A 25,192-nucleotide genomic window follows, 5' to 3' on the forward strand; every position below is an offset into this window, starting at 1 on the left:
AGTAAGATCACAATGTGCAACTAATAGGAAGTCAGGCACGTCACATTACAAATGCCACAACACAGACACACTAATTGTACAATATCTCATTGCTGAGGACGATGGCTCTCCTGGGGATATGCCTGTCCTGGACTTCCCTGATGACATGGATGACGAGCTGACAAACATCAGCCATTAGACCCTCCAAGATGTCCTTGGAACCCTCCAGACCCCACCTTCAGTCACAAGGAGGAGCACAGAAATAGCAGCCATCACAGAGGACCCACCCACCACTCCAATTGCACGACCTGCCAGCTCCAACCCAGCTGAGGACTCTGACAACACTGGCACCAGCTTTGAGACGACTGTAATTGGAGTACAGCGGGAGCTGGCCAAGGAGGTGCGGGCGGGGATGCAAAATATGGCAGCCAGCCTAGAGGGGGTGCGTTCGTGCATGCATGATTTCATCTGCAGAACAGGCAGCCGCCATGCAGGGGCGAACATCTATCTTGCAAGAACTTCAACAAAGTATGAAGGAAATCAGCACAGTAAGGGAGTTGCCACAACACCTCGCACACCAAACCTTTCACTGCGTGCACAAATGCAATATTGACCCCCTGAGGGCCGACCTGGCTACCTACTACAGTGATGTAGCTGCTATACTTAAGAACCAGCAGCTCCTCCTTGCTGCAGTACTGCCCTTAATAGCCCCACAGTTGGCAGCTACCGGGATTTCTGACTCCACGTCTTCAAACACTGAAGTGTGTGTTGCCCCTTCAAACCCACCACCACCAAGGGCAGAGGAAACGACACACACGTCAGAAGATGAAGACGTGGAACAGATCACCTTCACCCGTAAGAGTACCCGGTAGCACAAGTCCATGCCAAATGGGCACTTATATCCAAGGTCCTGTGCTTCTTAACATGCCAGTCTTACAACAGCTGCTCACATGCACTGTTCTCCAGCCCACTGTTTACCTTGACACTATGCTCTGTGATTGTCTCTCACTACCTCATTGGCAATTCATGTTCCTCTGCACTGTATGACACTTCACCCCAGCATGTCCAATGACATGTCCCTTTGCACTTGTGTAGTATCACAATAGAATGCGTCACACTAATGGACTCTCAATCCTGGACTATGTAAATATTGCACTACAACACTTTAAAATAAATAGCACTTACACAACCACTTTGTCTCTGTGTAATTTGACACATCAACCGTGTGGGAGATTAGTGATGTATGTCACATGTCAGTGGCCATAGAATGTCAATACAGCTGCCTTGAAAGATTGTGGGCTGATAACTGTGCACTAGGGTCTGGATTGTACCATCATCTGCCCTTCCTGAGGGTTATTTCTAAAGTAAATAGAAAAATAACAGTATAATGCTGTGTTGGACAGAATAAGTCTGTCAAGGGATGTTTAAGCAGAAGTTCAATGTGTTAAAAAAAATGTCTAGACAATCTTTAGGTATGTGACATCTGACTCTAAAATGTCATCACACACACACACCATACAGCAGGAATGGATGTGTATGAGTGTATGGACAAATATACCTGGCAGTACAATGTAAGAAATGATAGGTGTGAGTTATGTATACTATACTACATAAGATTATACCATCACTCACCTTATCAGGGTTCACATGAACATCAGGCTGCAGGCAGACGTACCACAGTGCCCAAGATTCCAAATCTGGTCTCAAAGTATGACAGATTGAAAACATACATCCAAACTTAACAAGACATTGGGAACCATAGTAACCTTGAGTGTTGGGTGCAATGGATGGCAGATGCAGAGAGAAGTAGCTTTGGTGTAGCTGCCAATGTGACGGCTCAATTGGGATTTGGATGCAGGATGGAACACAAATGCAAACACTAAACTGACACTGTTCACCCATGAAAAAAGGATAGTAAAACTAGAGGAAACACTTTAACTAACCTAACCTATCCTAACTACACATTACCCACAACTGGCCCTAACTACCCTAAGCTAAACTTACTTATCACATTTAACTAAGCACTCTAAACATCAATCCCCCATCCCCCCTTATATGACGGGACACATGGAGGACAACATATACTAACATAAACACATACTATCTTATCCTAAACAATTATATATTTTTTTGTATTTTCTTATTTTTTTGTACACAAAAACCCCATCATCATCCACCCACCCACCCACAAAGAAAAACACATGTAAAAATATCATATCCTCCACCGTCCACCCCCAACCCAATTACACTAACTAAACTAACAGCCTATTCTAACCTAACACTAAGCCCCCTAAACCCACTAAATATAAGAACCAGGAAAGAGGAGGTAAGGGAGGGAATAATGACTGAGGGTCCAACAGTTACAAGTCTGCCCTCCGCAGGATCTTTTTTATCCCACACAGTCTCCTGCTATTGTGGGACACCTCCTGCTGGATCATGTGATGCATAAATAATTACAAAGACCATGATTGAGTGATGAAGTGAGGTGTTTAATGACATATGGTAAGAAAGTGGTGATGCTGACTATAGTTAAAAGACAGTTTGTACAATGTGTTGTCTCCGACGCAATCCTGCTGCAATGTTTGGATGGTCCCCCTCATGTTGCCGAACACCATCCTCCTCTTGCTCCTCTTCAGGCATTTGTGGGTCTGGTTCGTAGAGGGGAATGTTCCTCCTTACACAAATGTTGTGCAGGATGGCAGAGGTCAAAATGATCTTGCACACCATTTCAGGGGAGTATAGGAGGCTGACTCCGGTGATGTCCAGGCACCTGAATCTTGACTTCAGGATGCCAAAAGTCCTCTCTACTATGGTGCGTGTCCTTCGATGTACCTCATTATAGGCACGCTCTGCCGCAGTGCTTGGGTTTGCAAATGGGGTCATTATCAATGGCTGGATCCCATTCCCCTGATCAGCTTAAAGAGAAAATGAGTGTAAATATTTGGATGTTGCTTGCACCTTGATTATAACTTGGCATGGCAGTTGTTATCTTGTGTCGTCTGTGACTCATCTGTGTTTGTGTTATTGTGTGGGATCCTCGACTTCTAGGATGTTCTATCAACATTGGGTTGTTTCTTTATCTAAACTGGTGTTTGGCTGATTGACTGGAGATCAGCAGTATATTTGTAAACTTGCAGTACATTGTGTATCTCCCATGCATTATGTCATGTGAAAGAAGTGTCCATGTGTCATCACTGGAGGTGACATGATACTTCCACACAAAGAATGGATTCCACTGTGGTGGTAACACGGTTACACTATGTGGCCTGAACATCCCATCCAATTCAACATATGTAATAGCATGGTGACAATGTACAACACATCTCCATAAGTTTGCAGCACTGATGTGTTGACAATTGACAATGCACAAATATCCCATGTGTGACAAGTTCAATGCAAACCTATTTTTGTGTCCTCACCGAGATGGCTCATGTGCAAACGTGTACCTACACTACTGGACCTGGTCCAGGTAAGCTGGCTAACTTGGTTGTGGGGGTGAAGGTTTGTGTCAGAAGATCCATATGCCTGTACATCTTTTGTGTATATGTGTAATTGTCTCAATCCGTATGTGTAGCAATGTGCACTTTGCAAAAATGCCACATCAATATGTGTTCTTAGCACAGTCCACTTCCTTATTGCTGGCGGGCAATGTCACCCCAGGAGTGATGTGAGATGTTGGTACTGCCTCAATGATTCCATGTCACCTTCATTAGAGTCGGTATCATCATGCTATGTGTCTCATTGGGTTTGACCTGCAGCGAACCACATTGCACACCCCTTACACAGTATGTATTACTTGGAAGGGTGTGTGATTGAGTGTTATTGATGTGATATTGTAAGATTCATCTTCCAAGTTGTGCTGCCAGTTAAGGCCATGTCATTGTCACTGTGTGGTTTTAAATTGGTCCCTTGTGGCTCTGGAGTGGCATCTGTTGTTATTTGCATCTGTCATTTGTCCATAGGTGTGTATCCGATTGGGTCAGGATATCAAACATGACTACCAGTGTCACAACCTCAGTGTCTTCCTGACCACGAGTCCATGTAGTGGTGTATGTGTTGTATGTCCTACAGGGTTGCTGTGCTGTGTGTAAATTACTGGGTTTCTATACTTACCAACAAGTAGGCCATTTCCATATCGTCCATCCTGGAAGTGTTGATTGATGGTGCAGTGGCGGAAGATGAATTAATCATGTACACTCCCAGGATACTTTGCCACGATGTAGATGATCAACCCCCGGTGATCCACAATGGCCTGCACATTGATGGAGTGTGTGCGCTTCCTGTTGTGGTATAGATGCTCGGTTGCAGCAGGTGGCACAATCCGTACATGTGTGCAGTCAATGGCACCAAGCATGTGTGGGAAGCCGTTGATTTGGTAGAAGCCCTGTTTGGTCTCCTGCTGCTTCAGCTGTGTGTTGGGGAAGCTGATGTGGCGGGTGTGAGGGAGATGATGGCATCCAGTACCTTAGGTAGGAAGACAGGGAATGAGGAATGTGATATCCCGGCACCATTGGTCTGAAAAGAGCCACTTGTCAATATGTGGAGGACAGCTAGCAGCTTGGTCTCTGGTGGAATGATGTGGGGTGTCTGCAAGCTGGGTGCCAACTGTGGCTCAATGTTGCGCAGCAGCTGCTGTATGGCTTGCCAGTTCAGTCTGTACCTCTGGATGATATCATGTTCCCAGAGGCCCTGAAGGGTTCTCCTGGTCCGGAATATCCTCTCCTGTCTTCTGTGTTGCCTTTGGGGTCCCTGCTGGTGTGGTGGAAGCTGCTGCTGTTGGTCCAGTCCTCTCCGTCTTCGTGCATGCTGGATGAATAGCACCTCCGTGTCTTCCTTTTGGAGCTCTCATGTTGCTTCTGGATGTTTTCCTTAAGTACTGGTGTGTTCGCCCCATTTATACGCCTCCCCTGACCCACATGTTAATTTTTGACGCAAATCATGCTGTGTGTCATTTTTCGTCTCCGCCTTCCATCCGTGCGGCATTTTTGCGGGTTGGATAAAGAAAATTACTTTGATAATTTATTTTGATTGGTAGATAGCCCTTCAGACTCCATATCCATATCTGCACAATTTGTAATGCAAATATGACCTGCTCTGACACCCATTGCAGGTTAGAAAAACAAAAAATCACAATCCTAATATTTTTTTTAACTCCAGCAGCGCTCTGGGATAAAATAGAACAGTGGAGAAAAGAGTAAAAATCAGCACTTCAAAGGCAACTCTGCATGTAATAAATAAATTACATCAGATCAGTTTGACATGTGGCATGCTTCATCTGATCATTTTGAGAACAACTCATTTGCATGATCCGGGCCGTAGTTCAAGAGACCAATTTACTCCAGAAAGCTACGAAGCTGAGTACAAGGAAACACCACATAGTTCTCTGGTGAAGACCAGCCTTGTAATACACTGCAGGCTGTCGTTGACTGCAAGCCTCACTCTACTGTACAAAGATCTTTACTATTGTAGTTCAAATCTTTTTATTATATTGGTTGCATGAAGCAACAATAACAAGTATACATAGCAAACAAGAAAACATTAGGGTCAGTAAAACTTGTAGTGAAACTGTTAATTCCCTCTCCCTCCTTTTAACCCTCCCCCCAACGGACACTATTTAATAAGTTTAGAAAAGAGGTCGGGTGATCTACACACTCAATTCATTTTGGGTTACTGGAAATCGAACTGGGGCGCTCCAGAAGATGCAACAGTCTTAACTATTTAGGACAGGTCAGTTCACCGAATTCCTGGGATAAAAGTGTGATGTACTGCTTCCATAGCTCACTATAGGAGTCACCCTGGATTGATGGGGCCAGAGATAGTTTTTCCATTCCCAGCATGTGCCAGAGACTGTGGAGCCAAGCCCGGTGTGTGGGAACTGTTGTGGTGCCCCAGTGGGCTAATATTGTTTGATGACACTCCCAGTGCAAGGCTGATTTGTTCGCCTCTACGAGATTTAAGTGGGAATGTGAGGGGGTTGGGAAGGCTGAGGATTTTGTAGGCTGGAAACCTGGGTATCTGGGTATCTGAGTTTTGAGATGAGTTTCTATATCCTGTAGCACCTTGTCCCAGAACTGGGAGAGCTTGGGACAATCCCAGAGTTGTGTACCCCACAATCCGCATTGCCGCCAGCAGTCAGCTGGGTGTGTGGAGTAGCATTTCTGTAGGTGGGGGGTGTCCGATACCAATAGGTGGTAAATTTGACTGCTGTTTCTGTACTCACTGAGTTACTCACATTATGTTGAGCTCTATAATAGATCTCCTTCATCTCCCCCATTCTTTAGAGGTCAATAGTCTACCCAATTCATGCTCCCAGTGGCATTGCCCCAAGGATCTGGGATTCAGGGGGCTTGAAGAAGGATGGTATAGAGATCTAATATCATTCCTTTGTCCATGACTTCCGGAGAAGCTACTGTTAGAAAATCATATTGCTCTATTGCCGAATGTGTGGCCCAGTGTGTGGCTTAAAGATAGCGGAGTCTTTCGGACTCCGGAAATCTGAAGTCCATCTCAATTGTTCAAAGGAGCGGATGGCGTTGGCATCATATAAGTGGCTGACAGAGTGCCACTAGCTGGTCTGCCACAGCGAAACGATCTGGCGGTCTTGTCCCGGCATGAAGTCCGTATTATTGAGCATGGGCGTTAAGGGGGGTGGGAAAGTAGTCAGGCCCAAGGAGATGGCCACTCAGTCCCAGACCTTAAGCGTGGGCTCTGTGACCAAGGAGGAGTATAGACCCTAGAAGCGCTGCGGTTGTTTAAGAAAATGCACTTTCCAAAGGTGTACGCCGGCAATCGCCTGGTCCATGAAAAGCCATGGCTTTTCAGATTTGGCTCTGGACCATTCAATGAAATAACGGAGCTGGGCTGCATGATAGTAAGTTATGAGGTTGGGAATGCCCAGTCTGCCTTCTTTTGGGGACCGGTAACTAAGGGCACTGTTCATCCGGGGATGTCTGTCCACCCAGATAAAACAAGTCCATTCCTGTTGTAATGTCTTGATCGGACCAGCCGGAGGTGCAGCAGGTAAGGTTTGAAATGGGTAGAGAATCTTTGGAAGTGCAGTCATTTTCAACACCACAATTTGGCCTAGCCAGGAAAGAGGGTATGGGTGCCACTGAGTGAGATCTTGTTTAATCTGCCTAATGAGGACTCTGTAGTTCACCCATGCAGTATCAGTTACTGGTTTTGCTAGTTGGATTCCCAAATTTGTGGTACACTGGACAGGAAACCTGCCAGAGAGCTGCACTGTTGTCTGCGGGGAGCACAAGATATGTAATGCTTGTGATCTTGTGATATTGAATCGGAATCTCGCTGCTGCTCCGAAGGCCTCAGCTTCTTTCAAGAATGCCGGTAAGGTGGTTCCTGGGTCATCTAGGGCAACTAGGACATCATCTGCATATAGAATGATGGGGTGTTCCTCTCCCCCGAAGCCGACCCCTGTAATTCGGGGGTGACCATGTACCTGCTCAGCGAAATGCTCCATATACAGTGCAAACAGTAATGGTGACAGCGGGAATCTTTGGTGGGTTCCTCTGTTTATGGGGAAGGGAGTCGATGTAAGTCCGTTGACCCTGACCGTTGCTCTCAGGCGACTATAGTTACTCAATATCCAATTTCGGAAACTGGATCCTATTCTGAAGCGAATAAGTGTTTCAACTAGGGAAGGTCAGTAGACACGATCAAAGGCCTTTTTGGAATCCACTGCCAGCAGCACAATTTCTCTTTCGGATTGTTGAGTTTTGTCTATAATATGAAGCATTCTCTTCTTATTGTCACTGCATTGGCACTGGGGAATTAACCCTGACTGATCCAGGTTAACCATTCCAACCATCAGTGGGTTCAATCTAGCTGCTAGGATGCCTGTGAGTAACTTAGCATCAACAATGAGGAGGGAGATCGGCCAGTAGGACTCGCATTTCTGTTTGTCTTTCCCAGGCTCAGGAATGACTATGATGGATGCGTCTCGCGTAGATGGGGGTAGGTCCCGCATCTCTCTATAGAGTTAAACACCCTGGCCAGGACGCATACCAGCAAGCGGCAAAAGGTCTTGTAGAATCTTGCCAGGAATCTGTCCAGTACTGGTGACCTATGGGGCTGCAAGCAGGCAATAGCCACTATTTCCTTCTCTGTGCAGATGGGTTGATCAATCTCATCTGCTTGTGACGGAGGTAAAGGTGTGATGTTGGTGGTCCTTAAGTAGCCATTGATGGTTGCAAGCGGTAAAGGCTGGGCAGTGAAGAGTTTGCTGTAGAAATCCCTAAAATTGGCAACAATGTGGGCATCGGTACAGAGCATTGAGCCTTCTGATTGGGACAGCGCCTCCACAGTCATAGCGTGGCGTTGGGCTCAGAGTCTATTGCATAGCAGTCGCCCACACTTCTTGCCCCAACGTAAAAGGAGTGTTTCAAGCGAAGGGTGGAATATCTCCCTACATCTAGGTGTGATAATTGTTTTCGGGTCACCTCCAGCTGTCTCCACACCCTGGGGGTGCCAGTGCGATGATAGATGCATTCTAATTCTCCAATTCGTTGCTTGTCTCTTTCCTCCAACTTAGCTTGTTATCCACGTGGAAATAGCTAAGAATTCTCCTCGGGCTACCGCTTTTAAAGCCTCCCACAGGACCGCAACAGAGGTGTCCGCTGTGTCAGTGAGCATAAAGTAGGTTTGAATAGCCTGTTCAGTTTGTGTAACCACCGCAGGTCTGCGCAGAAGGGTCTTGTGCAAGTACCACGAGTGATGTGCATGGGCCGCTGGGGGAAAGGCGAGGTCAACCACAAATGTTGCGTGGCCAGATCAGACAGGGATCGAGGTTTCCATATCGATGGCGGTGATAAAGCTGTGGAGTTCCCTTGTTCCCAAGAAATAATCCAGCCTGGAATAAGTTTTATTTGTGTGGAAGTAAAAAGTGCAATCTCCAGAACACGGCTGGCTCAACTTCCTGCAACTCCATTTCTCATAGCCAGTGAGAGTCCTAGGCCGAATGCTCCCCGGAAACACCCTGGCGTTGTGCTGAATGATCCATGTCCTCCCTGAATACTATGTTAAAGTCTCCCCCCAGCAGAACCAGCTTCTCTCTCGAAATCAGTGTGTCAGTAACTGCTTTACGGATAAACGGCTCTTGGTCGTCATTCGGGGCATATAAAGTGCCCAGAGCCAATACTTGTTCTCCCACCCGGACATCTACTATCTTGTCCTCCATCTGCCCTTTGAAGGATCTGGAGACAAAGATAGCCATCCCCACCTTCTTGCTGATCCCAAAGGAGTGTAGTTGGTGTGGGAAGGCCCAGGACCTCAGGCTGTGCCAGTCTTTTCACCTGAAGATGGGTTTCCTGCAAAATACTTGTCTGCCCCCTTGTGTTCCAGGTAGGAAATGAAGGCCTTCCATTTGACAAGACTATTCAGGCCCTTCATGTTAAGTGTTACTATGCGCAGTGTATCATGGTGTGTGTAAGAGTAGTGGGTGCGATGTAGCTGTCCCCTTTGTCTGGTACCCCGAGTTAATCCTGTGGGGGCCCCTACGCATAGGTCTCCATTATCCAGAATAGATGTCCAAGAGCTCTGGATCTTTCAAGAGGACAGTAGTAGGTCACGTGTGCACTGGTGTATCTAAATACCCAGCTAATATCTTTAGCACTGTTTCCCATTCCTGCGTTTGGTGTCCGGTTCGAGGCGCAGGTCTCTGTTGGATGACGGGTGCTTGTGCCAGCGGGGGTGCTTTGCGGTTCTGCATTTGTTTGGACTTGGTTTGTCCTCTCTGATTGTGTCCCTGTCTATTACCAACAGTTCACATGCTGCTGACAAAGAGCAAAGTTGGTGCAGTTGCAGAAAAATGATGCAGAACGGGTATCCCCAGGAGTAGGATACCCCTTTGTCCCGGAAGGAGGGCACTGGGCGAAAGTCTGTTTTCTTTTGGAGAGGCCCTGGTATAATGCCAATGTGTGGTCTCAAAAGTTTAGCGGGTGGAGCTCTGCCGCGTTGTGTATTACCTGTTCCTACACTCGAAAATCATGTATGCATGCCAGGATGTTAGTCAGGCACGAGGTGGACGACTTGGAGAAGCCCACCCTGTGCACCCTGTCCAAATAAACAGCTGTCTGAGGGACCTAGAATATAAGAAAAGAGGGCTTGAACATAGGAGCTGTTGTTGTTCCCCTCTGCGGCTCTTGATACACCTCCTATATGGGCGTTGTTGCGCAGTGACCTGTTTTGAGATCCTCAATGTGAACCAGTAGGTCAACATGCTGTTCTTTGAGAAAAATGGCGTCTTGTTGTAGGATCCCTCATCCCTGCCGGATGCGTTATCCTCTAAGGTTGAAACTCTGTCCCCGATTCCAGCTAGATCCTTTAAAATCAGTTGCAGGTCCTGATACAGTTACCACTTGAAATTGTGCAGTCGTCTTTCAGAGAAGGAAACAATGCATTGAGGAAGGAGCATGTTACCGGCCTCTCCACATCTATCTTCTCAGTGGGGGAGTGCTGGGCTGGCTGTTGAGGGTGATCAGTGATGATCATCTTCGTTAGCTTATCTTTAAGTGAACGTTACTTCCTGGAGCGGACAGTTGTCATGGTGTCCAGTCACTGGTGCAGCCACTCATTGCAGACTCCCTAGGTCGGGTGTCATCCCTCTGATTCTTGGTCGCTGTGCCTGGCGGTGAGGGGGAGACCACGGGTAAGTGGCATCCATGGGTCTGGCAGAGAGTCAAAGAGAGCCAGACATGTAGCCAGGAGTCATTTTGCAGCAGCCAGTCTCTCCCGCAGCTAGTCTCTAAACTTCCCACTAACTTCTTCTATCTCTCCCCTCTCAGCCCTGAACCTACTGGTGGTGGCTGCCAGTGCAAAGCTGGCTCCCCCAGGGCCACGGGCGGACTGCAGTGCGCACGTCTAATCTGGAGAGCAGGGCTGAGGGGAGCGTCCTCAAGCTGTTGTTGGCTGTGTTCTGCAGAGGCCCCGACTTTGCAGGTTATTCAAATCCATATATCATCCAAAGACGCATTTACCTACCCCACCCCTGCCACCCTCTCTCAATATCCACCTACTCACCTATGTTCTATTCTCCCATATGCCATCCTCCCCTCTTTTCCAACAGAGCTAATCTTCTAGTCTATAATCCCACCAAGAGCCAGCACTAGGTTTCTGGTACCACAGCTGAAGTGTCAGAGAAGACGTGTATCTCATTCACTCCAGTTTAGTTTAAGTTTATTGACATATCGAAATATAACCTCTCATAGTCAAACATAAAAGATTCCAAAAAACAATTAAAAAGGAAAGAAGGATAAAATTACAAATATCATAATGCAGAAAATACCTTATAAAATTGAATATGTAATATAATAGATGTGCTCTAATAATGGTTCCTCTAATCGTAATACCGGCAGCTCTAAACAATCTTCAGCAATAGTTTAGTTTTGTTTATTTTGATTTATAAAGAGCATAACTACCTAGATGCATTCCATTGCCAAAGCGGAAACAGAACGGACTGCAGGGGTTAAAGATTTTCAGCATAACAAGGTTTTCAGATTCCTACGAAAAGAGAGTTCATGACTGTTTTGGCAAAGCTCCAAAGGGAGGGAATTCCAGTGTTTGACTGCTTTATAAGTCATGGATCTGCCACCCCACCTCCCTCTTTTAACCCGTGGGATCTTCATCAGGGAGGCTGTCGAGGATCTGAGGGACCTGTGAGGGATGTAGTGAGAGGCTATAGGCCTAAGGAGGCCAGTGCCCCTGTTGTTCAGAGCTCTATGCATAATGCAGAGGGCTTTAAAATGTATGCATTTTTCAAATGTGAGCCATTGGAGGGAGGATATGGAGGGTTTGGCGTACTGGTGTCTTGGAAGATTTATGAGCAGACACGCAGCAGCTTTCTGTACAACCTGAAGTCTCTTTACCACATATTGGGGTGAACTAAAGTAACGAGCATTGCCATAGTCCAGGCGCGAGATTATGAGGGCTTGAACAATGAGCTTTTCGGCTAAAAACAGAAATACCTTAAAAGCATTCCTTAGAATCCTTAGTAGACTAAAACAGGTGGCAGACAGCATTTTTAGATTGGAAGTCAATGGTAAGACGGGAGTTCAGCCAGACTCCTAGACTTTTTATATTTTCTTATGGTAGAGGTAGGCTTTCTAAGCCCTTCAGGGACTGGTGACGGAGACCTATGAAGGAGATAGTTCCCCAAGTTTTGTCTTCATTTAGTTTAAGTTTGCAGTCAGCCATCCATCTGGCTACCTCCTGAAGACATGGGGTTAGTCGGGTTGATCCAGATTAGAATTTGTGGAAAATGAGAAAAAATAGTGTCATTGACGTAAGAAACCAACAACAGACCGTAAGGTTCTACAATCTCAGCTAACAGAAACGTATAGAGATTAAACAGAGTGGGGCTCAGGGAGGATCCCTGAGGCACTCCACAACTGAGGGAAAAACTGTTGGAGAGGTAAGCATGATCAAGAACTTACAAGGTACGATCCTCCAAAAAAGAGAAAAGCCAATTCAAGGCATGGCCATTGATACCTGCCTCAGAAATTCTTTGTACCAGAATAGTGTGGTCTAGGGTATCAAATGCTGCGATAAGGTCTAACAGACTGCCAGTAGTGGCTCCTCCGTTTGGGCGGAGGAGCGTCACCTCCCCCCCACCAGCAAAGGCAACTGTAAAACCTTTTAAAGAAAACAATAATAAACTGTTCATTATTGTTTTCTTTAAAAGAGGTGGAGCCACGGGGTGACGTGCACTGGGGGAGTGCTCAGCACTTCCCCTTCACAGCGCATCTGTGTTTGGCCAGCCATCTCCGGCTGGTCAAACACACATGCGCAGTAGGCTCCCAGTCTGCCTGGGAGCGCCCTTGCTGGGTTCTCCCAGCCAATCCCGATGCTGCTCTAAGCAGCGTCTGGATTGGCGCAAGGGAGGCCGGGAGCCTGTGCCTGCAGAGGCAGAAGAGCGTCGAGGAATGAGGAGCGGCAGAGGAGGTAAGTGTTTTTTTTTTATTTATTTTTTAATTAAATGTAAAGAATATTCCCTCCCGCCTCCCCCCTCCTGCCTCAAACCCCCCCCCCCACCCTTCCCCACCCTTCCCCTTCCGTGGCCCACGTGCCGCTACTGCAGACTGATGGCAGAGGAGCCCCCTTGGTCAAGACATCGTCTTACGTCTTTCACAACTGCAAGCAAGGCAGTCTCGTTTTATGTTAGGGTCTGAAGCCCATTTGCATGTGATGAAGAATCTCATGGTTCTCAAGAAGGCCTGAAAGATGTCCATTGACATGTTTTTCAATCAGTTTGGACAGAGCAGAGAGCAGGAAGCAGAGAGATCGTCCTGTAGTTGTTGAAAAGAGCTGCATCAAGATGAGGCTTTTTTTAGCAACGGCTTGACTAAAGCATACTTCCAGTACGAGGGGATCTGACCCGTTGTAAGGGATGTGTTAAGGAGGTTGGTCAGGACAGGGCAAATATAGCTGACCCTAGGGCAAGAATGTAGGGACAAGCAGGATCCAGTGGGTATCCAGATTTTATGAAGTGTAGAAGTCTGGTTGCTAAATCTTCAGTGAGGACAGGGAAGGCCGATAGAGAGACCGTTGAATTTTGAGCCATAACCTGACTGACAAGATCGACTTTCAGAGCAGGCTTGTTAGGGAAGGCTGACTAAATGTCTAATATTTTCTTTTGAAAGAAAAAAGTAAGATTGTTGCTATGTTCCTTAGAGGCCTCCATGAGGTCAGTATGTGAGGGTGGCTAAAGGATCTCTTTAGAGATTTTAAAATTTTCTTTAGGAGAGTTAGATGACTGTTCTAGTTTGAATGCCTAATAAGAAGCCTGAGTGGACCTTATTTCTGCGTGAAAGTTTCTAATCGCATTCCTGTATTCGGATTTAGAGAAATTCTCATAGTTTTTGTCTACCTTCTTTCCAGGCATTTGCACTCCTTTTTGAACTACAGCAGCTGGGGGGTGAACCAAGCGTTTTTTTTATTACGTACTCCTCTAGTAGTGGTCTATAACGGAAGTACAGTGTCCAATGAGTTGGAGAGCCACTCATTAAATTTATCTGATAATCGGGTAGTTTGATCTCAAAGGTTAGTTTTGGAATTTTCGAGACTGGTAGTACATTCTCTGAGATTCTGCTTGGGCCAACCGCTGCCCATTTTCCTATTGAAAGGCAGGTGGATGAGAGCGGAGGGAATGGGGAGCTTGAGCGAGATTAAAAAATGATAAACCATAATAGCGGGAGAGGAGTCTGAGGTGATAGGTCTGTGACATTACTAAATACAAGATCAATAGTTTGCCGCTTGGTATGCGTTAGACTGCTGATTAGCTGAATAAGATCCAGCGCCGCAAGATCCATGAGAAGACTTTTAGCAGACGCTTTGCTCGCATCATCCAAATAAATATTAAAATCCCACAGAAGAGTAAAATTTGTTTTTACTACAAGCTGGATCCAAGACCAACTCAGGAAGGGCTTGGATGAACTGGTCGTGGGGACCAGAAGGTCGGTAGATTTAAACTCCAGAAAACTTGAAAGTAGGGTTCAATGCTAAGGAGAAAAACATACTTTCACAGTCAGGGATAGTCAGCAGCCGGAAAGAACATTTAATAGTGTCTGTAAGTACAATACGGGTGTTATATAGTAGATAGATAAACGACTCAGGTAGGATAGGGTTAACTGGGTATCCGATTTATTCTTTTATAGGTATAGTTTTGGAATAGGTTGGTTGTTACAGTCACTTAAAGTATTTTCAGTTCTTCTTTTGTTTTCCTCCATTCTAGGGACGTCTTCTAGAATGTCTTCCTGCTGGGATTGGGGTTGCCTCAGGACGGAGGGTAAAAGAAAGAAAGACCAGGTTTCAGGTAAGTGTGTTTTCTTAGTCCTTTTCTCAACCACCAGGTTTACCAGGGCAGGGAGGTGTGCATGGATGTGAGGAGGGATTACCGCGGTGTCACTCCTATCGGACACTCATATGCTTGTGCCAGTGTGCTCACCCCTTATCCCATTCACAATACTTAATAAAAATAAGACCGTACATTGTACAGCCATGCCCCTCCAGGGACGTGGCTAGGCTCTGGTGTTGGGCTCCCCTCTTCAATCCTCCGTTCCTTCCTGCTCTCCTCGGTCTCTGTCACCACCGTCCTCTTCCTTCACCACGTTGTCTTTGCTCCCAGGGACCGGCTCCTCTGTGTCTTTTCTTCCCGTCGTCGGGCTGCTCTGTCTTTCTGCGTTGCTCCTTGTCTCCTCTTCTCTCTCCCTGTCTCTGCATTCGTCGGGGATTATATCCCAGTTGTTTGCAGCCGCTGCCCCCTTCACCGGGAAGTCGTCACCGCCGCAGACCGGCTCCTTGTGTTGGGAAGTGCCCTCGGGGCACTTCCCAGAGTCGTATGTTGTGGTTGCTATGGCAACCCTCGCCACCGGCGCCTGCCATGTAACAGGGACACCGTTACAGTGTCCTTATAGATAATGGCGATCCCACCACCCCTGGTGTGTGGCCTATCTAGCCTGCTTATCAGGTACCCATGAGTATGGGCCACAGCAATATCCATGGAGGATTTCTCATGGAGCCATGTTTCAGTTAAAAATAAAGCCTTTGGAGCAAGGTCACTCAATAAACATTAAGGCCCTCGTCATGACTTTGGTGGTCTCAAAGTGACCGCCATATTATGGATACTGTCTGATTTCCGCCACATTTAGGATGGACATCTGGCATTAGCCATGCTGGCGGTCGGAGATGCCTGGGCGGTGCTACTACCTGCAACTCCCCGCTAGTAGGACGCCGCCAGCCGTATTTTGACCATACAGAAGTCCTGGTGGTGTCTTGCTGGCAGGGTGCTACCAGCGGTAGCAGCACCTCCTCCCGTTCTCTGCCGGACGACCTCCTCGCCAGACAGGGTAAGTCGGGTGTCCGACAGGGGAGGTGGGTGGGAGGGTGGGGGGTGTTCTGTGTGAGTGTGTGGTGTCTGCGTGTATGTATGAATGCATGTGTGAATGCATCTGTGAGTGTTGTGGTGTAAGCGTGGTTGTATGCATGTGAGTGAATGCGTGTTTGAATGTTACAGTGAGTGTGTGTCTGCATGTCAGTGTGTATGTGTGGGAGCATGTTAGTGTGGATGCGTCCCTGAATGCATGTGAGTATGTGTTTGTGTGAATGGATGAGTGTGAGTGAATGGATGAGTGTGAGTGAATGTGTGAATGGAAGTGGAGGTGAATGGGTGTATGAGGGGTGGGTGTGCATGTATGTGGGGAGGGGGTGTGGGGCACGCTGTGACTCTAGGGGTGGTGGGGGATGCTGTGACTAAGGGGTGTGGCGGCGTAAGGTGATTGCTGGGGATGTGGGGGAGCCGTCTACCGGTGACAGGGAAACTGTAGCCAGTTTTCATGGCGGTGCTACTGCCGTGGAAACCATGGCGGTAGGCCGGCTCATTATACCACTGGTGGTCTCTTGTGGACCGCCGGGTCGGAGATGCACATCTCCGGCTCGGCGGTGCATGCCGCTGTGGCGGTATGAGTGGAGATGGTGCTTACTACCACCGTTGATGAATCACTTTTGCAAATCCTATAAGCATTACCGTGATCATAGAGAGTCAATACATTTTCTCCTTGGAACTACATATTTGGGGAAGAAGAAATGAAAGTGTTCAATTGTTTTCTCACCTGACACACACAGTTTACATTTCCTATCGCCAAGGCCATTTGTCAACCATCGAGCGGTGTAGTCATTTACAGGTAGAGTACCATATCTAAGCTGGAGGAATAGGGAACAAATACTAGCAGGTATGGGCAAATCCATGAAAGGTTCAACCAACGGCTCTTGCTTAACAAGCAGAAATTCATTCATCAGGAGGTCCATCCTACTCATCTGGGAAACTCAATCGTTGACCTTCTCCAAAAATTACTGCTTGACAAGTGTAACCACTTTGGCTGGCCCAGAACTGGGGGAAACCTAATTCAACCCTTATTGATTTCATTTCTCGCTGCCAACTAAGCTTATCCAGGCAATTTCAGCACCCTAATAAATCTCTGAAGCCCTCCCTGTAAGGTTCCAGTTCTACTATCTTCCAAAGAAGAATCCAATACAGAGAGGGTTTCAGGGCAGCATGACCTGAGATAATGTTCAACCTAAGATCTAGTCTTAAATGGGGTGCCCTTCCCCAGCCTCAAGATAGTTCTTATAAAATTATTTTCTTTGACTTATAGGATATTCTGACTATTAAAACTCCACAGTTCCGCTCCAAAAAGGGCAGCTCCCTTAACCTGGGCCTTATATAGTTCAGATTGGGATTTAATGGAGGACTTTCAGAGTCTTTAACCTTTCGGTTCAGGGCTCCCCACCTGTGACATATTAAATGGGGGCTTTTGCCGATGTGTGCATTCCCTCTTCCAGATTCCATCAATCAGACCCCCAGGTAGTCTAGCTGATTGACTTTTTCTAAATTAACAGAATTCATTGATAAACTACCTTTCACCTTTTTCTTTCCCTGGCAGCAGATCATCAATTTCGTTTTTTCTGCATTGACCTCAAGGCCAAAATCTTTGCAGAACAAACACAAGTTGTCAACTAATTTCTGAAGACCCTTGGGTGATTTCCAGTTGCGGCTCACGTGACGCAGAAGGGGCGGGGCGGCGAAGCGCGCGGGGGAATGGAGAGGGGGGTCAGGGGGGATTACATTTAAAAATGATAAAACCATTTAAAAAAGACACTTACCTCCTCCGCCGCGCGCCACTCCTTCTGCTCCTCTGCAGGCACAGGCTACCATTCTGCCCGGTGTCAATTGTGACGCTGCTCAGAGCAGGGTCAGGATTGTTTGGGAGCGCCCAGCCAGGGGGCTCCCAAGCAGACCTTGTGCGCAGGTGTGTTTGGCCGGCCCAAGACAGCCGGCCAAACACACATGCGCTCTGAGGTGGAGTGCTGAGCACTCCCACCTCATTCCTCATCACCCCTGTGGCCACGCCCCTTTCCTCCAAAATTGATAATAAACAAAGTTTATTATCATTTTGGGGGAAAAGGTTCACAGCTGCCGCTGCTGGCGGGGGAGACGCTCACCCGCCCCTTGTGATTTCATCAGGATGAGAGTATCATCTGCGTAAAACAGCCCTGGTATTTTCCGACCAGCTAGACAAGGTGAATCGTTCACACAGTTGATGAGATACCCAATGCGGTTATTGATGTTCAAGAGAAATATGGTGGGGGCAAGAACACAGCCTTGCCGCACCTACCTCTCAGTTGTAACTAGATCCGACAATACACCATTCCTGCCACATCTAATTCGGGCATAAGTGCCTTCATGGAGATGGATAATCAGGTTCAAAAGACCAAGTGGAATGCCCATTTTACTCCGCTTACACCGAAGCTTATTTCTTGAGAACAGATCCAAAGCCGCATGGAGATCAATGTAGGTAACGTATAAGTTCCCTCCACGGACATCCATAGTCCTTCCTCTAATACCATGAATCTCAGGACTTGGTCTGTTGCACTAATTGCTTGTCTAAGTCTAGCCTGAAAACTAGAAATGGCCCCACTCTCCTCGATCCACTCCTCCAGTTGATTCAAAACCTGCTTCACAAAAATCTTTTGAAGATTGTAAAGCAGGCTTATCGGCCGATAGTTGGATTACTAGGATTTCCCTTCCTATAGAAAGGGACTATTTCTTCCCCCTTCCATGTATGAGAAATGAGCGCACTGGCAGCCACTGCATTGCAAACTATGTTAGTATAGGGTACCCAAATATCAAGGTTTGACGTATTTTATCGAGACCAGGGACTTTGCCCCACTTAAGAGAGGTTATGGCTGCCGTTGTTTCAACTGAGGTGAACTTGATTGGAGGGACACACTCTCCCCTGCAGAAACTCTTCTCTCTGGGTTCAGGTTCATCTCTCCTACAATAGAGCGAACTGAAGAGTTGGACCCACAGTTAAAACCAACTTCCAAAACCTTCTGGAGTCCTTGCACCTTGCTGCTTCTAAAAGGGCTGCTCAACGCTTCTCTTCCCAGTATCTCCAGCCTATAGTTTGTTCCAGATTGTTTAATCGAACATCTATTACCCTCTCTGAGATTCCTCAGTAGCCTATACTTGGCTTCTTTACAGGATATGGTGCACCACCCAACATTTCTTATATCTTGTTCTACATTTAAGTTATTTAACAAATAACACTTTAAGGTATTCAAATAGTTTCAGGTGCTCAACCAATATCCTCCAATGTTCCTGGCCATATTGAAGCATAGAGTCCATATGGCTCGCCAATAATTGGTACATAGTTGCAGTAGTGCATGGAGAGGAATTTATTATTTCCCACTTAACATTACGTTTATTGTTTACCATAATAATATGCCAGTTGGAATCACCAGAGACAGGAGCACCAAGAAAGGGGAGCAAACTCCTAATAGAGAGTATCAGTGGATCATGGTCACTTTCTTCATGTTCCACCACTACCATGTCTTCCATGTGACCTCACAAACGTATGTCTAGTTGTAAATATACATAGTCTATGTTGCTTCTGCATACCCCTCGTCTAAATGTAGGGGAGGGATTTAAGACTGAGTGAGAGCGTCCATTACATGTTCGAAGGCTGTGTGCTACTGTAATGTTAACAATCTGAAGTGCAGCCCTAGTCAATCTACAACCATTGCTCTTAGCTAATTGCGGGATTCCCCCATAGACTCTTCTCTTCCCGATAAAGCTCCTGGGCCACTGGATAGGGTTCAAAGGTGGTATGAAAATCCCCTGCAATCAGGACATGATAAGCACGATTACAGCTGGCCAACATATTGTACAAAACACATGAAGATTTGTATTCACAACTTCTTCCACTGCTTCTATTATAGATATTTACCAATAGAAGCTGGTCCTCTCTGTGGGTGGACAATACTAGGCACTGTATACCAGTGCAGCCGATTTCCAGTTCTCTGGCTTTACAATAAAGTACCCCCCCGAGGGCCTACCAGAAGACACCCTGCTCACCGGAACCCAGAAGCTTTTATACTCTAGTCTATACTTGGGCTGCACGTCCCATGTTTCCTGAAAAACAGAGATCATATACTCATCTATAAAATCCTCCCAATCTGGGATATGCAGCTTGGCCTCTATTCCTGCTATAGTCCATCTGATGATTTTAACTAAAATCTCAGACATTGCTTGTGATTGTGCCAAAGGTACCCCCAATAGATTTGACGTTTGTATCAGTTCACACTGGGGGTGAGCACCACCAGAATCAGGTATACCAAGAACATCAACTGAACCCCCAAAGGGACCGCTCCTCCCCCAAGATGGGCCCTGGTTGACCGAGTCTTTGAGTCAATCTACATCAGTCAGTGTGGACGCCAACGAACATTCTGTTAAAGGGGGGATCACCGTTCTGGTCACAAATACTTTCAAAATCTCCTGGACAAGATTTCGACCCCTTAGTAAGAGAGGAACCTGTACAGAGGCAGAAATCTGCAAGTATGCACAAAAAAGACCCCTTCTCAAAGGACCAATTTTGTAGCAGTTTAAAAAAATGTGGATAACATTGGTGGGAAAATTATAATTTATAACAATACAATCTCCTTCACAGTACTTACTCAGCATACCCACCCAGGCCACCATCCTCACCATTCATAATGAGGATCCTAATGAAAATAGAAAGTTAGCGTTGGCATGAAGCCATTGAATAACCTTGTTTTTCAATTCAGGAAAAGATTCCGAACTATTTGACTGTAAGCTAGGAACATTGGTGATAACTGCCACAAACGGACTGGCCTCAGGCGGAAGATGTTAGGCCCCTGGCCGCCTTTCACTACCACCTATTTCCTTGCGGTTATTTACTTCTTGACAGTTGATAACCTCTGACCACTAATTTAACACCTTTTTCTCTTGTATTGTTGGGGACTATACTGTCAGATTGGCATTCCTCCAGGACTGGACCAGTGGGTCCAACCATATGCTCTCTCTCTCTCAAGGCCAGTCAGATGCAGTGTGAATCTAAGCACGATGGAGGCCCATTTGGGAGAAGCAGAGCCCCAGCCAGCGGTCTAGATGATGTTGAGCTGATCTGGGACTGGAGATGAAGGGAAGGGATTTTTGGCAGTAAGTCATTGGTTTTAAGTAGTTAAACAACCTTCCCCAAGTTCTCTTCAATAGCTGTTAAGAGATTTTCGATTGGACACAGACTTGTGGCTAGCTTTTCAACAAAATGCTCCATTGTTAAGCCAATTTGGCTAGCAAGGCCCCCGTGGGCCTTTTCAACCCTCCCTCCCTCTTTCGGTTCCAGGGCTAGAGGGACCAGCAGTATGTGCACGTTTATTTCTTGGGGGGGTTTTGTTTTCCCTTTAGTGGCTGAATTCCCAATTGTTCCAGCTATGGGACCAGATGTTACCAAGGGAGGCTCAGCTGTGGAAAGGTCTATGTAGATAGTAGCCGACTTCTCCTGGAGAACCTCCTGCATAGCCCCCCTGCTGATTGATCCTCAGATTAACTTGAGACAATAGTGAGGATAGAGGAGGCGATAGGTGGGCAGCCAAAGGTGCTACAATGGACAGCCTTCCTTTGGCTGATTCAATCTCCCTTTTGAACGATCTAACCACTGTCTGTAAGAACCCATCTAGTGTGCTGTTGCCCTTGAAACTGTTATGCACTTCAGCTACTTTCCGTTTGCCCATCTTTCCTCTGTATAGCGCTATTAGCAGTTACTGTAAACAGTGGGACAGAGTACAACCACAACCTAAGTAGTGCCACTGCCAAACGCCATCTGGAGGCAGCAAAGTAACTTGCCAGAAAAAACAAGAGTTCACTTACTGTAGGTACCAAGGAAATATTGGCAGAGAAGGCATGAGGGGGTGGCCCAGCCCAGCCTCTCCCGGCCTATGACAGGCCTGCTCTTGGTCCGGTCTTTGCCTAGGCGTGTCCTGCTCAACGGGCTGTAGAGCTGGTCTAAGTCCGCCCGGTGGCGCCAAAAGACCATGGCTTCTGCTGCTCAGAACTCTGGGGGTGAAGTCCTCCTGGTCCCCCTCTGCAAACACAGCGTCCCGCACAGTGGGCTGTAGAGCTGGGCTAAGTGTGCCCGGTGGTGCCAAAAGACCACAGCTCCTGCCACTTGGAACTCTGGGAGGTAGTTCAACTGGCCCCCCTCCGCAAACAAAGCGTCCCGTGCAGCAGGCTGTAGAGCTGGGCTAAATGCGCCCAGTGGCGCCAAAAGACCATGGCTCCTGCCGCTCAGAACTTTGGGGGGTGAAGTCCTTCTGGTACCCCCTCCGCAAACAAAGCACAGTGCACAGAGGGCTGTAGAGCTGAGGTAAGTGTGCCTGGTGGTGCCAAAAGACCGTGGATCCTGCCGCTCAGAACTCTGGGGGGTGAAGTCCCCCTGGCTCCCCTCCGCAAACAAAGCGTCCCGCGGAGCAGGCTGTCTAGCTGGGCTAAGTGCGCCTGGTGGTGCCAAATGACCACGGCTCCTGACGCACGAAACTTGGGGGGGGTGGGGGGGGGGAGGGGTGAAGTACTCCTGGCCTCCCACCACAAAGCGTCCCATGCAGAGGGCTGTAGAGCTGGGATTAGTGCGTCCGGTGGCGCCAAAAGACAGTGGCTCCTGCTGCTCAGTACTCTGGGGGTTGAAGTCCTCTTGGGTCCCCTCCGCAAACAGAGCGTCCCCATTCACTCCAGTTAGAACATAATGAGTTCTAAAGTCGCACCATGCACCTCCAAACAGAGAAAAAAGCCTCTCTCCTTGGGATGATGTAATCTCCAGGCTTCATAAAAGCTAACACTCTGCAGCTCTTTTAGCAATGTTCTGGCTGCATGCAAACTCAAATAGCCCCAGTGGGGTCCTGACAACCTGTCTACCATTCAAACCAGAGAAGCACTCACAAAATGTTTGTCATCCTGAAAAAATTACCATCATTACCAATGTTAGGCCAATATGGGCATAGAAAGAATGCTAGTTTCCAATGTATTACTTATTATTTCATCCACGCTGAACTTTATCTCTTACGCTTAATTATACCCTAGTCGATGAAGTGAATGATCTAAAAGACACATCTGCCCTCCCCACTTCTCACTCAACTTTTCACTCTACAGGTGTGACTCCTCAATCCTGGCATTGCCTACTACTCTTCTAATTAAATAAAGTCTGATTGAACTTAACCACTCAATTTACATCCCTGACATTTCAGCTAAGTATCCACAATTTAGGTATATACACAAGTTTCTACTTCACAAGGTACAGTCACACCCCCAGCAAGCAACGCTGATCCATATTAGTCCATGCATAAATTTAGTAATATATTCCAAGAATTCAGGGCCAAGATATTGACTCAACTGCATCTGTCCATGCACAAGCCTTTTGAAGAAAAAAACATTGAGTAAAGTTGTTAACACCTAACAGTTTTACTCATCCTCTTCTTCTAGATCTGCCCTTTCCATCAACTTGGGTTGAAACAATATAACCAGTAGAATCAGGCCTTCTCAAACTCTGAATTGCTTAGATGGCCCAAATATGTAGGTGCACAACTCCAGAATGCTCACTTTTAGTATGGGGAGTGAAATACACCAAAGTCCTTGAACCAATTAAACACTATCCATGTGGTGTAAGATCAATTATGCCATCATTCACAGTTCCTAAGTATCAATCACTGTCTCCTTTCCCATGTTTGTTCCACTGTTTGTGGAACTGCTGTCCTCACACTCTCCTGGGACATACCACTCCTACCTCTGCAGTGACCCCATCCATAATCTTCATTCTCCACGTTGACAGTCCCAAGTGTAATTGAGTTTGTAGAAGAGCCATGTCTTTCCACCATCCAACAATATACCTTAGCAGGAAATAGTAGCATGAATTTGATAATAGTATTTTGCAGCTTATGTTTAACACTATTAAAATATTTTCCTTCCTTTTGCAATCTTGCGAAGCAATCAGATAAAACAGCAACAGAAACAACTCCAAACATTATGAAGCCCGTCTGCGCTCTTGCAGAAGAAGAACCCAACCCCTGAAATTAAGCAAGCAAGTTAATACAGCTCTTGGTGTATTCCAAGAGGAACTTCCAAGCAGACTCTTTCAACAGAGGAAAAAGAACGTGAAGCCCTCCGTAACCATCAATCTTATATTCCATTCCTCTGAAGACGTTCCCCGGGGGGAACCTCAGCTACCTCCAAGGGGGCCCCTGACTGTAGACTGTCCATATGGGAACTTTCTTTAGTGCATCCACCATGTTTTCATCTTCCTCCACTGGAAAGACTGTGGATGAAAGTAAGACTGTGTGTCAGCCACTGATGCAAAACAAGAAGTTGTGCCCTCTCTGTATATTTCTCTTGCCCAAGGCCCTTACAAAAAGCCAGTTACCCTTCCCTTACACTAACCCCCTAACAGAACAGAAAACAACCAGGTGTCGCTCTAGCTAAACTGTGGACTATTCCATACGGACAGATCAGTATGGAAACTGCTCGGGTCCGACAGGTACCCTTGCAGGGTACTTTCAGTTTAATTCCCACTTGGTCACGAAAACTCAATGCAGACAACAATATTTTATCTACAAATCATTATTACAGACTACTCAGGTGTACAAAAAATAGCACCCATTTATTGCTATGATAATGAGAGCATTTGTAAAGACAGATTTGACAAAAATGAAGCCGAAGAAAATACCCAACCTTCTATAAAAAGTCCCTAACAAGACCCAAGACAACAAGGATGTGGAAACGTACCCAAAACAGCATATCTCACTTTTGCTTTCTGCACTAAGCGCGCCCTCACTTTGTCAGAAAGCCAAGTCTATTAGCATATGACTCTTTCAATCTTCAGAATTTCTAATAGCAAAGTGTTCTCCTTTCTAGCAAGTGCATAAAACACGGGAATAAGAAACTATTTTTGAGTTAGTACAGAACGTATGGGTTACGTTTACTTTCTAAGATGTTTGTTAGAATTGTGAGACTCTCTGTCTCTCTCTCTCACACACAGACACCCACACACACTACAACACAACGCAAGCATTGAGAATTCAAGTCCCAAAGTGGCCTAAACACCTCAATGCTAAACATTAGTAAGAAGATAAAGCATATACGCAAGAACACTGCAAGCATAAAAAACAATGTGTACAAGGTTTCTGACCAAACTAAAACCCATATTTTGTTACCTTACCAAGCGGCAAGGAGCAAACGGTCATGGGCCACAAAAATGAAAGCTTGCATCACCTCCAGCTGAAGAGTTGCACACTGAGCGGTGTACAGGCCTCTCAATGATAGTGTGGAGAGACACAAAAATACATTATAGGATGCCCT

General features: G+C 46.5%; 1 long non-coding RNA gene across 2 annotated transcripts in view; it reads left to right on the forward strand.

Annotated features, from left to right (window-relative positions):
- The window catches only part of LOC138258686 (uncharacterized), an 89,925-nt gene that overhangs the window by 44,800 nt on the left and 19,933 nt on the right, over positions 1–25,192 (forward strand). For both annotated transcript variants that reach the window (XR_011198499.1, XR_011198500.1), the window contains exon 2: positions 14,726–14,806. This is a non-coding gene — a long non-coding RNA (uncharacterized lncRNA). The remainder of the gene's footprint in view (positions 1–14,725; positions 14,807–25,192) is intronic.

The sequence above is a fragment of the Pleurodeles waltl genome, chromosome 9, assembly GCF_031143425.1.
Source record: "Pleurodeles waltl isolate 20211129_DDA chromosome 9, aPleWal1.hap1.20221129, whole genome shotgun sequence".
Classification (NCBI taxonomy): Eukaryota; Metazoa; Chordata; class Amphibia; order Caudata; family Salamandridae; genus Pleurodeles; species Pleurodeles waltl.